The sequence below is a fragment of the Ranitomeya imitator genome, chromosome 9, assembly GCF_032444005.1.
Source record: "Ranitomeya imitator isolate aRanImi1 chromosome 9, aRanImi1.pri, whole genome shotgun sequence".
Lineage (NCBI taxonomy): Eukaryota > Metazoa > Chordata > Amphibia > Anura > Dendrobatidae > Ranitomeya > Ranitomeya imitator.
The window spans coordinates 148,296,556-148,311,221 of NC_091290.1; the positions used below are offsets into that span (position 1 = coordinate 148,296,556).

The following is a 14,666-nucleotide window of genomic DNA, read 5'->3' on the forward strand; positions in this document are numbered from 1 at the left end:
CCAACCCTTATATGACTGGATCCAACCCACATCAGTGAAGGGCCTTCAAAAATTTTGGGGCTTTGCTAATTTCTATCGCCGTTTCATTGCAAACTTTTCCAGTGTGGTTAAGCCCCTTACTGATTTGACGAAGAAAGGCGCTGATGTGACGAATTGGTCCTCTGAGGCTGTTGAGGCCTTTCAGGAGCTTAAACGCCGATTTACTTCTGCCCCTGTGTTGCGTCAGCCGGATGTTTCTCTTCCTTTTCAGGTTGAGGTCGACGCTTCTGAGATTGGGGCAGGGGCCGTTTTGTCTCAGAGGGAGTCTGATGGTTCTTTGATGAAACCGTGTGCTTTTTTTTCCAGAAAGTTTTCGCCTCCGGAACGCAATTATGATGTCGGCAATCGGGAGTTGTTGGCTATGAAGTGGGTGTTTGAGGAGTGGCGACATTGGCTTGAGGGAGCTAAACACCGCGTTGTGGTCCTAACCGATCATAATAATCTGATTTACCTCGAGTCGGCCAAGCGGCTGAATCCTAGACAGGCTCGATGGTCCCTGTTTTTCTCCCGTTTTGATTTTGTGGTCTCGTATCTTCCGGGATCTAAGAATGTTAAGGCTGATGCCCTCTCTAGGAGTTTTTCGCCTGATTCTCCTGGAGTCCTTGAGCCGGTTGGCATTCTTAAGGAGGGGGTGATTCTTTCTGCTATCTCCCCTGATTTGCAGAGGGTGCTTCAGGAATTTCAGGCTGATAGGCCTGACCGCTGTCCAGTGGGGAAGCTGTTTGTTCCTGATAGATGGACAAGTAAGGTAATTTCTGAGGTTCATTGTTCAGTGTTGGCTGGTCATCCTGGGATTTTTGGTACCAGAGATTTGGTTGCTAGGTCCTTTTGGTGGCCTTCCTTGTCGCGCGATGTGCGTGCTTTTGTGCCGTCCTGTGGGACTTGCGCCCGTGCCAAGCCTTGCTGTTCCCGCGCTAGTGGATTGCTTTTGCCTTTGCCGGTCCCTGAGAGGCCCTGGACGCATATTTCCATGGATTTTATTTCGGATCTTACTGTTTCTCAGAAGATGTCTGTTATCTGGGTTGTTTGTGACCGGTTCTCTAAAATGGTCCATCTGGTACCTTTGCCTAAGTTGCCTTCCTCCTCAGATCTGGTTCCATTATTTTTTCAGCATGTGGTTCGTTTGCATGGCATTCTGGAGAATATTGTGTCTGACAGAGGTTCTCAGTTTGTCTCTAGATTTTGGCGGGCCTTCTGTGCTAGGATGGGCATTGATTTGTCTTTTTCTTCGGCGTTTCATCCTCAGACTAATGGCCAAACTGAGCATACTAATCAGACCTTCGAGACCTATTTGAGATGCTTTGTGTCTGCTGATCAGGATGATTGGGTGTCTTTCTTGCCGTTGGCCGACTTTGCCCTTAATAATCGGGCTAGTTTGGCTACTTTGGTTTCACCTTTCTTTTGTAATTTTGGTTTTCATCCTCGTTTTTCTTTGGGGCAGGTTGAGCCTTCTGATTGTCCTGGTGTTGATTCTGTGGTGGACAGGCTGCGTCAAATTTGGACTCATGTGGTGGACAATTTGACGTTGTCTCAGGAAAGGGCTCAACGTTTTGCTAACCGCCGTCGGTGTGTTGGTCCCCGGCTTCGTGTGGGGGATTTGGTTTGGTTGTCTTCTCGTCATGTTCCTATGAAGGTTTCTTCCCCTAAGTTTAAGCCTCGGTTTATTGGTCCTTATAAAATTTCTGAAATGATTAATCCGGTGTCTTTTCGTTTGGCTCTTCCAGCCTTTTTTGCCATTCACAATGTTTTCCATAGATCTTTGTTGCGGAGATATGTGGTGCCCGTTGTTCCCTCGGTTGACCCTCCTGCCCCGGTGTTGGTTGAGGGAGAGTTGGAATATGAGGTTGAAAAGATTTTAGATTCTCGTTTTTCGAGGCGGAGGCTTCAGTATCTTGTCAAGTGGAAGGGTTATGGCCAGGAAGATAATCCTTGGGTTGTTGCCTCTGATGTCCATGCCACCGATTTGGTTCAAGCTTTTCATTTGGCTCGTCCTGATCGGCCTGGGGGCTCTGGTGAGGATTCGGTGACCCCTCCTCAAGGGGTACTGTTTTAAATTCCGCTCTTGGGCTCCCTCCGGTGGTTGTAAGTGGCACTTTTGTGAGTTCTGCTCTTGGGCTCCCTCTTGTGGTTTCAAGTGGTATGGCTGCTCCTTGGAGTTAGCTGTCTTCAGCTGCCTCCACTTATCATTTCTTCTGCTCGGCTATTTAGGCCTGGCTCTTTCCTTCAGCCAGTGCCACTTGTAAATGGTTCCTGGTTGGATTCACATCTCTTTGGATTTCCCTGTTATCCTGACCAGTTCAGCAAATCTAAGTTTTTGCTTGCGTGTTTCTGTTCACAGATTGTGGACTTATCCGTTCTGTGCTTTCTATGTTTGTCCAGCGTTATCAGTATGAATTCATTCTGTTTTGCTGGAAGCCCTGGGAAGCAGATTTACCCTCCACACCTTTAGTCAGGTGTGGAGATTTTTTGTAAACTCTGCGTGGATTTTTGTAGTGTTTTATACTGACCGCACAGTATTCCATCCTGTCCTATCTATCAAGATAGACTGGCCTCCTGTGCTCATCCTGGTTTCATTCTGTGTATGTCTTTTCCCTCTCCACTCACAGTCATTATTTGTGGGGGGCTAATCTATCCTTTGGGGATTTTCTCTGAGGCAAGATAGTTTTCCTGCTTCTGTTTTTAGGGGTAGTTAGCGTTTAGGCTGTGACAAGATGCCTAGGGAGAGTTAGGAGCATTCCACGGCTACTTCTAGTGTTGTGTTGAGCTTAGGGACTGCGGCCAGTACAGTTACCACTTCCTTCAGAGCTCGTTCCATGTTGCTCCTAGACCACCGTATCATTACACCTCAGCTCCTCCACAAGGTGATCTGACAGTCATCCACCCCCTAGAGCAGGGTACAGAGGTTATATTCCAGGTGGGTTTCTCAGGGAGGAGGACGGGGTTACTGGGGCACCTCAGCTCCTCCACAAGGTGATCTGACAGTCATCCACCCCCTAGAGCAGGGTATAAAGGTTATATTCCAGGTGGGTTTCTCAGGGAGGAGGACGGGGTTACTGGGGTACCTCAGCTCCTCCACAAGGTGATCTGACAGTCATCCACCCCCTAGAGCAGGGTATAGAGGTTATATTCTAAGTGGGCTCTCAGGGCGGAGGACGGGGTTACTGGGGCACCTCAGCTCCTTCACAAGGTGATCTGACAGTCATCCACCCCCTAGAGCAGGGTATAGAGGTTATATTCCATGTGGGCTCTCAGAGCGGAGGACGGGGTTACTGGGGCACCTCAGCTCCTCCACAAGGTGATCTGACAGTCATCCATCCCTAGAGCAGGGTATAGAGGTTATATTCCAGGTGGGCTTCTCAGGAAGGAGGACGGGGTTACTGGGGCACCTCAGCTCCTTCACAAGGTGATCTGACAGTCATCCACCCCCTAGAGCAGGGTATAGAGGTTATATTCCAAGTGGGCTCTCAGGGCGGAGGACGGGGTTACTGGGGCACCTCAGCTCCTTCACAAGGTGATCTGACAGTCATCCACCCCCTAGAGCAGGGTATAGAGGTTATATTCCAGGTGGGTTTCTCAGGGCGGAGGACGGGGTTACTGGGGCACCTCAGTTCCTCCACAAGGTGATCTGACAGTCATCCACCCAGTAGAGCAGGGTATAAGGGTTATATCCCAGGTGGGGATCTCGGGTAAGAGGAAAGAGATATTTGGGGTCTATCAGCTACTTTGGGCAGATCTGCCAATTATTCATTCACTATAGATTAGTATAGTGATTTCTTTTTTTTTGCCAGGTGTTACTCGGGTAGGAGGAAGGAGATGGCTCTAAAGAGAGTAGACCTGTCAATCATTTACCCATTGGAGCAGGGCACGGAGTTGGGACCATGATATAAGTACTGGATCACAGGGTTTTTCAGCTGTTTCAGAACCTCTTGAGTGTATAGGTGTTATATAGCAGGCGGAGCTTTCGGATAAGAGGAAGGAGATGATTGGGGTCTATCAGCTGCTTCTGAGCAGATCTCTTGATCAAGTCAGCCACTACAGCAGAGGCTGTGTGATCACCAAGCCCTAACTGAGAGTTACAGTGGCTTGTGAAAGTATTCATCCCCTTGGCACAACTTGGAATTTCCCTGTTTTTTTCTTGCATTAGTTCATGTAATGAACATGCCGACAACTGTGAACATTTGGTTTTGTTTTTATTTTGAAGCAAACAACAAATAGGACAAAATAACTAAAAACTTCAATGTGCATAACTATTCACCCCCCTAAAGCCAGTTTTTGTAGATCCTCCTTTTGCGGCAATTACAGCTGCAAGTCGCTTTGCATAAGTCTCTCTGAGCTTTCCACATCTTGCTACTGGGATTTTTGCCCATTCCTCAAGGCACAACTGCTCCATCTCCTTCGGGTTCGATGTTTCCTCTGGTGAACTGCAATCATCAAGTCTGACCACAGATTTTCAATTGGATTAAGGTCTGGGCTTTGATTAGCCCACTCCAAAACATTTACACTTTTCCCTTTAAACCAATCGAGTGTTGCTTTAGTCCCTGACTTGTTTGAAGATCTCCTTGGTCTTCATGGTGTTGTTTGGAGATCTCCTTGGTCTTTGTGGTGTTATTTGGAAATCTCCTTGGTCTTTGTGGTTTTGTTTGGAGATCTCCTTGGTCTTTGTGGTGCTGTTTGGAGATCTCCTTTGTCTTTGTGGTGTTGTTTGGAGATCTCCTTGGTCTTTGTGGTGTTGTTTGGAGATCTCCTTGGTCTTTGGTTTTGTTTGGAGATCTCCTTGGTCTTTGTGGTGTTGTTTGGAGATCTCCTTGGTCTTTGGTTTTGTTTGGAGATCTCCTTGGTCTTTGTGGTGTTGTTTGGAGATCTCCTTGGTCTTTGGTTTTGTTTGGAGATCTCCTTGGTCTTTGTGGTGTTGTTTGGAGATCTCCTTGGTCTTTGTGGTGTTGTTTGGAGATCTCCTTGGTCTTTGTGGTGTTATTTGGAGATCTACTTGGTCTTTGTGGTTTTGTTTGGTGATCTCCTTGGTCTTTGTGGTGTTGTTTGGAGATCTCCTTGGTCTTTGTGGTGTTATTTGGAGATCTACTTGGTCTTCGTGGTTTTGTTTGGAGATCTCCTTGGTCTTTGTGGTGGTGTTTGGAGATCTCCTTGGTCTTTGTGGTGTTGTTTGGAGATCTCCTTGGTCTTCTTGGTGTTGTTTGGAGATCTCCTTGGTCTTCGTGGTGTTGTTTGGAGATCTCCTTGGACTTTGTGGTGTTGTTTGGAGATCTCCTTGGTCTTTATGGTGGTGTTTAGAGATCTCCTTGGTCTTTGTGGTGTTATTTGGAGATCTACTTGGTATTCGTGGTGTTGTTTGGAGATTTCCTTGGTCTTCTTGGTGTTGTTTGGAGATCTCCTTGGTCTTTGTGGTGTTGTTTGGAGATCTCCTTGGTCTTCATGGTGTTTGCTTAGTGGTGCCTCTTGTGAATAGTGTTTCGGCCTCTGTGGCCTTTCAGAAAAGGTAAAGTGTATATACTGACAGACATGTGACATTAGATTGCACACAAGCGGACGTCCTGTCACTAAGCATGTGACTTATGAGGGGAATCGCTTGCACCAGAAATTTTTAGGGGCTTAATAGCAAAAGGAATGAATACATACGCACATACTAATTTTCACTTATTTGATCCCATAGATTCAATTTCTGCCTATATTTTTTATCACTTCGCCAATTTGGACTACTTAGTGCTGATGCATCACACGCAAATCGGATTACAAAAATATTTAAACACAGGTTGTAATGTAATAAAATAGGTAAAAAGCAAAGGAGGTGAATAATTTTTGCAAGCCACTGTATGTCACAAGTGTGCAGGCAGCATGACGATCTGCTGGAATCCTGCTTGTGATCCAGTGCGCTCTTGTATTCCCCATACTCAGTGCTCAGTAGCATACCCACACACATAATGTGCTCTTTCAGTCGTACAGATTAGCCCCCTGCAGTCTCGGTAGTGACCCCCTGATTGAGCATGCTAGTGGGAGGGGGTGAGGAGTCTGCGCTCCTATAGGTTGTTGTGCAGAGGAGAACCATCAGCTGGTGTGAAGCCCCCTTATAACTGTCAGCGCAGAGCATGAGGACGGAGAGAGGGAGCGCTGGAGGCAGCAGGCAACAGCTCCGACCCTGCCCAGCGAGAGGAGCCACTGACAGGTAAGCCCGGCGAGAGGAGCCACTGACAGGTAAGGCACATTGACTTTCTTTCAGTCCCAGCGCCTCTCCCCGTCCTGCAGGATTCATCACCTCCATCATCCACTTCCTCTCTCCGCATCAGTTGTTCGGTGCTTGGGTGTTGTGGAGTTTTGCACAACGTTTAGTTTTGCACTTTTTAATTGAATCCATTTTTTATGATCCTTCTCCCCGTTTACATTTGGAATAGAAAACCTCTCGACCTGGTAATGATTTTTGCCGTCTCCCCCTCCCCGACATCACGCTGCTTTATGGAAATTGTTTTATGCCCTCGCTGTGATAAAATGCAATGCTTCTGCGTATTCTCCAACATTGCGGGGGGAAAGGGAAAATCGGGGTCCGTGTGCCGGAATGGGATTCATCCCTCCATGCCCTGCAGACAAGCAACAGGCTCCGTCCTGCCCGGAAAGAGGGGACTCGGCTTTTACTGGGACGGGGTAGACGTGTGATGGGACCATTTTACCCAACTTCTTCCATTAATACGGAGACAGACCCAATCATTATAGGACTGGGAAGAAAAATAATACAAACAATACACAAAGGCAATGGACCTTTCTCTGACTCTGTGATCCTGTAGTCGGAATGTTGTCAACTAAGAACCTCCATTACTTGTGGGTGAAGTGATCTAAGTCCCCTAATGCCCCCGAACATTCAATGCCCGTATAAGAATATTCACAGAATGCGTCCATTCATTGGAGACACTTCAGACACATCCGAGGGAATGCCTGTTCTTCTCTGTGTAGTTCACTGAGTGACGGAGTCGGAGAAAATACAGAGGATTCCAGTCTTCTTTCCTTCCCTCCATCTCCCATTTCACAAGAGGCGGCTGATATTCTCTTATTGAGCAGCTTTATTAATGCAGACCTCATCAAAGATGTTCTGCAGCTGCCAGATGACTAACAATTGCGTAGTGTCAGTACTTACATGAGTCATCCCTGGATTCCCCAAGTAGCATGCATTTCAATAAGGGGACAAATGGAAGCCAGAGGATCCAGGCACTGCTTATCTCCATGGATGACATCCAGCCTTTTGGATCCTTATTTCCTCACAAATCAAGAGGTGGCGCAATACAGGTGGTCTTTGTACCTGGACGCTACAGGGGGAGTCCCTCTGCCACATATGAGACCAGCACTAGAAATGTGATTGTCATCAGAAACATCACAGAAAAGTCCGTCCTTGCTCGGTGCTTTGGTTTCTGTAGCATTTTTTAATCCACCAAGTGTATTTGCAATTGTCTGCTTCATCCTTGATTTGTATCACTGCATGCAGCTCCGTGGAGAATGGTGGCACTAGCCAAATACTAGACTTAAAAGGGTTTTCCTAGTTTCAAAAAATCCCTGTCCTCTGGCTTCAATAAAAAAGAAATACTCACCCTCCCCAGGTCCAATGCTGAGTTTTTGCTGCTGCACTCTGTGCATGTGTACTGTCTGCAGCGCTGACGTCCCGTCGACAGCTAATCAATGTGTAAGTGACCCTGAGCAACTAATACCGTCAACTCCAGCAGAGCTGCTGAGCTCCCTGATTGTCTGCAGTGCGGACGACAATAATAGGCACCAATAGGCAATTAATCAATTGCAATTATTTACTAAACTTTTTGCTCAAATATATTCCAGTCCTACTTTTTTAGCAAATGTATGCAACATTTTAGCGAAATATGCAACTTTTTGCTCTAGAAAGTTGCAAAAAAAATTAAAAGAAACTGACAAAAATAAAGATTTTTCCTGTTGTGCAAAAATCATGAACCGGGTGCTCCATTTTGAAGAATTTGGTGCAACAAATGACGAATATCACAAAGAAAAAATCACAAATGGTGAATCAGTCCCCACATGTTAGATTGTCTGATGCCAATACTCCATACCGCAGTGCCCTGTGGCCCTCATCCTCGATCTTAGTAGAACCAGCTCTGTTAATCCTGAGCCTCCTGGTTCATAAATTGACTTTGCTGACACATATGCATGTGAAAATCACGAGAGGACCATGTCTATAATAAGACTTTTGAGAGACCCAATCAAGTTGAGCAGTCTATGAAAACAGAACATTTTTTCAATAAAAAAGTCTATCCCAATGTGTATCGTTTCTCCTTAAGGAGAGTGACATACCATCTCTGGCTTGTCAAGGTAATGCAATGCTCCTCTGGGAAATATAGAGGAGCATTGCATGGCGAATAAGCCTCCTTACCTTGACAAGCCAGAGATGGTATGTCACTCTCCATAAGGAGAAACGATACCCCTTAGACCCCAGTCCAGAGCCTCTCACCTAGCCAACTTAGTTCTCATGCTTCGCACTGACGAGGGCCAACAGCCCGAAACACCGTGTCTGCGAATTGAGATACTAATTTGGCTTTTATCCTAAGTCATATTGCATGACTCGTTAAAGAGTTGATTGTGACTTGTAGGATTGCTACTTCCAACAGGTGGCGCTATAGAGTTTAAGTCCTCTTTTTTCAGAAGAGGCAATTTGCATATCCCAATGTGCTAATCCCGCATTATAAAGAAGCGAGACCTTCCTGCCTACCAAATTTGTGAGCCATTGCAAACAATAGCCTATGCACTTGCTTTTTATCTTGCAAGAATCCCTAAGCTTCCCTGATTCTGACTCTCTTTTCCGTTTTGTGCTGCGTCGCTCAATTGCAGAGATACTCACATTTGAATCTTTTGGAGCGCAGTATAGGAAATCTCTAGAACGTTTTGTGCTGCGTCGCTCAATTGCAGAGATACTCACATTTGAATCTTTTGGAGCGCAGTATAGGAAATCTCTAGAACAAAATAGAAGAGAAAATCCAGCTTCCAAAAATATCCAATTTATTAAAGTTAAAATCCAAGGTCCAAAAACATGGTTCACAGGAGAAGAGATAGCAGCATGGTACGCGTTTCGAACACTAGGTTCTTTTTCAAAACTGTGCTTTGAAAAAGAACCTAGTGTTCGAAACGCGTACCATGCTGCTATCTCTTCTCCTGTGAACCATGTTTTTGGACCTTGGATTTTAACTTTAATAAATTGGATATTTTTGGAAGCTGGATTTTCTCTTCTATTTTGTTCTATTGTTTCACGTGAAGACTGCACGGCATCCGGGCTTCCCCCACAACAAATGCCTAGTAGGTGAGCTGGTTTCTCTCCATTTTTTCTTTTTTTTTCTTTTGTGTATAGGAAATCTCTGCTTGTAGTGCTTTTCTTCAGCGTCTTCTCCGATGGTGAATTGTTTTATCCATTTCTCCCAGATGCTGCCAATTACAGCTCCGAAGTGTTTTAGACTGCTAGATCAGCTGTCAATCTACAATTCTCAGCCTCTTGGAGGGAGAAGTAAAAGTGGACACCTCCAGAGATGACTGAAGAAATGCCCAGTTGCACTACAAGCTGAGATTTCCCATACTGTGATCCAAAAGATATAAATGTGAATATCTCTGCAATGGAGCAACGCAGAGCAAAACGGAAAAGAGCAGCAGAATCAGTGTAGCTCAGGGATTTTTGCAAGATATTTAACTCAGTTGTTTTGAGCAACTGACGATAACACGCGTCTTGACCATGAGTGGAGAAGCCGAGATGAGAAGACTTGTCTCAAAACAGTTTTCCTAACCTAAACCACAGAGAGACGAGGATGAGTTGGAAGATGGCTAATTTACAAGCACATGGTCCTGACATTTAGCATGTCTTCGTTGCCTTCAACATTGGGGCTGTCAGGAGCGGAGTCAGGTGAGGTGCTGCTCTGAAGCGGTGCTTAATTAACTGGAGCCGAGTTAAGTGATGCAGTCACCGCGCGCAGGTAGGAAACTTGTCACGAGGCCGCCAGTCAAAGCCTGTTAAAGTATTTATGAAGCGATATGTCATCAGAGAGTCTGGAGAATGAGCCCGGATGGACGGCCGTGCCGGTGAAAATCAATAGCGTTTGTGTTAAAGAGCAATAATTGAAACCTTGGAATCGATGCTGCTTTGAGATTTCCACTCATGTCAAGTATCACACACCACATACACCCATGACCCGTAGATATAAGACCCTCGGCCGTCCTCGTGAATCTAAGAGGAATCTTCAATTTTAAAAGGTTTTCCGGATCCTTGTATAATAAAAAGGAGCTAATATACTTTCAATTGATTGTCATTTTAAAGATCTCCGCTTGCTGTAACTGAATGGAAACAACAAAAAGAAAGTACTTTGCATTATATTACATGTGCAATAGTTTTACCAGCTCAGGTTGGGATAATCCTCTTTGATGTAAGCTGCCCGGATCCTAGACGTCTTATCTGCACCGATACATTGTAACAAAGTAATTACCAGGAGAAAGAAATGTTCTGCTGATGTAATTCTTTAGCTCACCAGGAGGCTCAGGATGAGCGGGGTCATAAATCTGAGTCGGAGTAATTCGTCATTATGAGCGATGCTGCATCCATGGAGCTTCTGCTATCGGCCTTTATACTGTCTGTTTTCTACCAACTTGGCCAACGGTCGGCAACTCTGTCCCTGGCACATGTTTGCCCAGTTGCGGTAAGGTGTTGGGTCCAGCTGGTGTAGGGGTCTTGAAGGTATTGCAGGTGTTATCATAACGCACAGTGGGGTATTTCTGCATCACAAGCCATGCGTTATCACCCCAGAAAAGAAATGTCATTGTTGCAGCCTGAGAGTTAACTGGAAAGCAGCAACTTTTGAACAAATGTCAATGGAAATTATATCTGCCGTCTCTCTAGTGCCCCCTACAGGTATTGAGCAGTGGTCGGCGGGTGACATACCATTGGCGCGGCTTTTGGAAGGCTGGTATCTTCTAGTGGCATCGCAGCCTCTATATTATTGGACCCATTTTGGCTTCCTTGCTTTAACCCCTTGTAGTCCACAATGCAGACAGCTCATGAAGGGCTAGATAAGATCTAATGTGTGGATCACCGTGTCCTCTCGCCGCAGACGGACGTATTGGGATCACATCCCCGATTGATGTGGAAGATTCTGTGTGTGAAATACGGATTATGTTACCATCGAAGAAAAAAGAAAAAAGCAAGATAAAATGGGAGAGAAGCTTCCCCCTGACATATAATTCCATATTTCATGTTCGCCGACCGGTGTGTGACAAAACTGCGCCAACCCTTAAACAAAAGGGGATTATCTGCTGACGAGCCACGGTCCTGCAGTGGATGTGGACTGAGTGCGTGTCTGCAGCCGACATGTTATGAAGAGTGAAGCTCTTAGTACGAACACTTGGACCCACCATATTCTGCCTTTTCAGATTACATCTCATTGTACAGGTTCTTACTAAGAGGCTTTTCCTGTGTCCAGAAATCATGGGGCCCCATAGCAGAAGTTTTATTTGGGGCCCCCGCAAAAATAACAAAGCCTTAATAGTCGGCAGGGTCACAGAAGAGCACATTTCACAACTTTCCAGCCCTTACAAAATATTTTCCTCCTATATAGTCCTCCATACAGTATTATGGGCACCACATAGTCCTCCATACAGTATTATAGACACCCTATAGTCCTCCATACAGTATTATGGGCACCACATAGTCCTCCATACAGTATTATAGACACCCTATAGTCCTCCATACAATATTATGGGCACCACATAGTCCTCCATACAGTATTATAGACACCCTATAGTCCTCCATACAATATTATGGGCACCACATAGGCCTCCATACAATATTATGGGCACCGTATAGTCTTCCTTACAGTATTATGGACACCACATAGTCCTCCATACAGTATAACGGACCCCATATAGTCCTCCATGCAGCATTATGGGACCCATATAGTCCTCCATACAGTATTATAGACACCCTATAGTCCTCCATACACTATTATGGGCACCACGTAGTCCTCCATACAGTATTATGGGCACCGCATAGTCCTCCATACAGTATGAGCCATATATAGTCCTCCATACAGTATTATGGGCACCGCATAGTCCTCCATACAGTATAATGAGCCCTAATAGTCCTCCATACAGTATAATGGTCCCCATATAGTCCTCCATACAGTATAGGGAGCACCGCATAGTCCTCCATACAGTAGAATGAGCCCCATATAGTCCTCCATACAGTATAATGGGCCGCATATAGTCCTCCATACAGCATACAGTATAGGGAGCACCGCATAGTCCTCCATACAGTATAGGGAGCACCGCATACTCCTCCATACAGTATAATGGGCCCCATATAGTCCTCCATACAGTATAATGGGCCGCACATAGTACATTCTCTGGTCTTCTGACCCTCTGCACTGCTCATCACAGAGGGCGCTCTATAGTAACGTCATTGCATCGTCTGAGCTGAGACGTCACAGAGCTCAGACACAGAGGGGGAATGATGGGAGAGGGAGTGTCAGCGTACGGCTCCCTCTCCCATAATAATAATCGTTATTTTTATATATATAGCGCTAACATATTCCGCAGCGCTTTACAGTTTTGCACACATTATCATCACTGTCCCCGATGGGGCTCACAATCTAGAATCCCTATCAGTATGTCTTTGGAATGTGGGAGGAAACCGGAGTGCCCGGAGGAAACCCACGCAAACACGGAGAGAACATACAAACTCTTTGCAGATGTTGTCCTGGGTGGGATTAGAACCCAGGACCCCAGCGCTGCAAGGCTGCAATGCTATCCACTGTGCCACCGTGCTGCCCATCATTGCTTTCAACTGTATTGGAATCCAGGATGCCAAAACAGTTGAATGTGCGATGTGGGGAGGATTGTGGGGGCGACTCACGTGCCCCATAGCTGCCACGTGGTCTGTCACCATTGGCAGAACACCACTGCCTGAGTCCTATATAGTATAATCTGTGTGACTGATATCAGAGGTCAGTGTTACCCAAGTTCGGTCCTCAAGAGCCACCAACGGGTCATGTTTTCAGGATTTCCTTAGTAGTGCCCAAGTGAGAATTCCATCATCTAGACAGGCAACAATTCCATCACCTGACCCATACTAAGGAAATCCTGAAAACACGACCTGTTGGTGGCTCTTGAGGACCGGAACTGGGGAACACTGTCATAGGTCATGGCGTAGTTTCGTGATCCTGTGGCTCTACATACTTTGAGGTCGTTTTTAAACCTTCAAGGACTTGAAAGGAGCTACCAGCTCCCCCATGACGCCGTCTCCTCTTTGCTGCCCTGTGGGGGCATGGTGGCCATCCACAACGGTCCACTTTTACGTTTTCGTGAAACATCTAATGTTTTCCTACCTTGTCCGAGACATTATGTGACACTTTTCGGCAGAAGAGATCCTTATTCTTTCACATATTGCTTGAATCCTGCGACTCGTTAATAATGTGTATCGTTCTTCTTAAGGAGCTTTCTTTTCATTGGGCACGTGGGAAACAAATTATCACAGGTGTCCGAGATTGATGTCAGTGGTCCAAAGACCCCGAGACACAAACCGTCACGGAGATTATGGGGAAAACAAAAAAATGACATCTTTATGACACATAAATACAATCTGTATAATAATTTGGAATGTGGTGTAGTTGGGGCCCTTTGGTGGTTTTACATTGGGGCCCATAAGCTTCATGTTAGAAGGAAACGTCTTTGATCCAGAACTTTAACGAGCTGCAGCCGCATCTGTCAGGCATAATCCTGCACATTGCAATAATTGATCTAATGGGAGATACTATGTAAAGTACCCTGAATACTCACTCTTGGAATCGGTATTGCCATAGGGTGAAGTGTAGATGTAGGGATGGGATTGACGTATAATGGAGACATATGACTTCAAAGGAAGAGAATGGCTTAATTCGGAAAAAAAAAGATCCGTATGAGAGCGATCTTCGGATTCAATAAGAATAAACCCATCAACCGGGGAGAAGCTCAGGACAAGATGGACAATGATGGCTCGATATAGGAGCAAAGAGGCACCATATGCATCCTGTCCGTCCTATAGGGTAATGTTTGTTCTATGGTGGTGACTATTGTCCAGGGTCACTGAGTCTAATATGTAACTACGACGAAAACCTGCACAATGCAGTGTAAGGGTTAACTGTAGGTGTAGAAAAGAAATCTATAAATGGTGAAGTGTCCGGATTCTAAGAGACTCATCGATACTATTAATTCACTCAAGTGTGATCCTCAACCTACTGAACAGCCGTACAGCCAGCTCTTCCCTCTCCTAGTGTATCCTCACCCACCCCCTGCAGACTGTGAGCCCTCGCGGGCAGGGTCCTCCCTCCTTATGTACTCGTGTGCCTTGTTATCTGCTCATGTTTAATGTATTTGTCTATATTTGCCCCGTATTCACATGTAAAGCGCCATGGAATAAATGGCGCTATAAAAATGTATAATAATAATAATAATAATAAGTGACGAGCGTCCTCACTGACCCAGAATAATATCAGGTCTTCTCCCCAGTCCGTGCGCAGCGTGAAGCCTGACAAAGCCGCAAATATCCCAGATGTGGAGGAAAACAATTGTATCTTCAATAGCACAAGTGATGAATGTTATGT

At 45.6% G+C, this 14,666-nt stretch overlaps 1 protein-coding gene across 1 annotated transcript in view; it reads left to right on the forward strand.

The window, feature by feature from the left end:
- The first annotated feature begins 5,932 nt into the window (after positions 1-5,932).
- The window catches only part of LOC138649193 (thyrotropin-releasing hormone receptor-like), a 38,215-nt gene continuing 29,481 nt past the window's right edge, over positions 5,933-14,666 (forward strand). The window contains exon 1 of the mRNA XM_069739383.1: positions 5,933-6,217. The gene's annotated coding sequence lies outside the window, so the exon portion shown is untranslated. The remainder of the gene's footprint in view (positions 6,218-14,666) is intronic.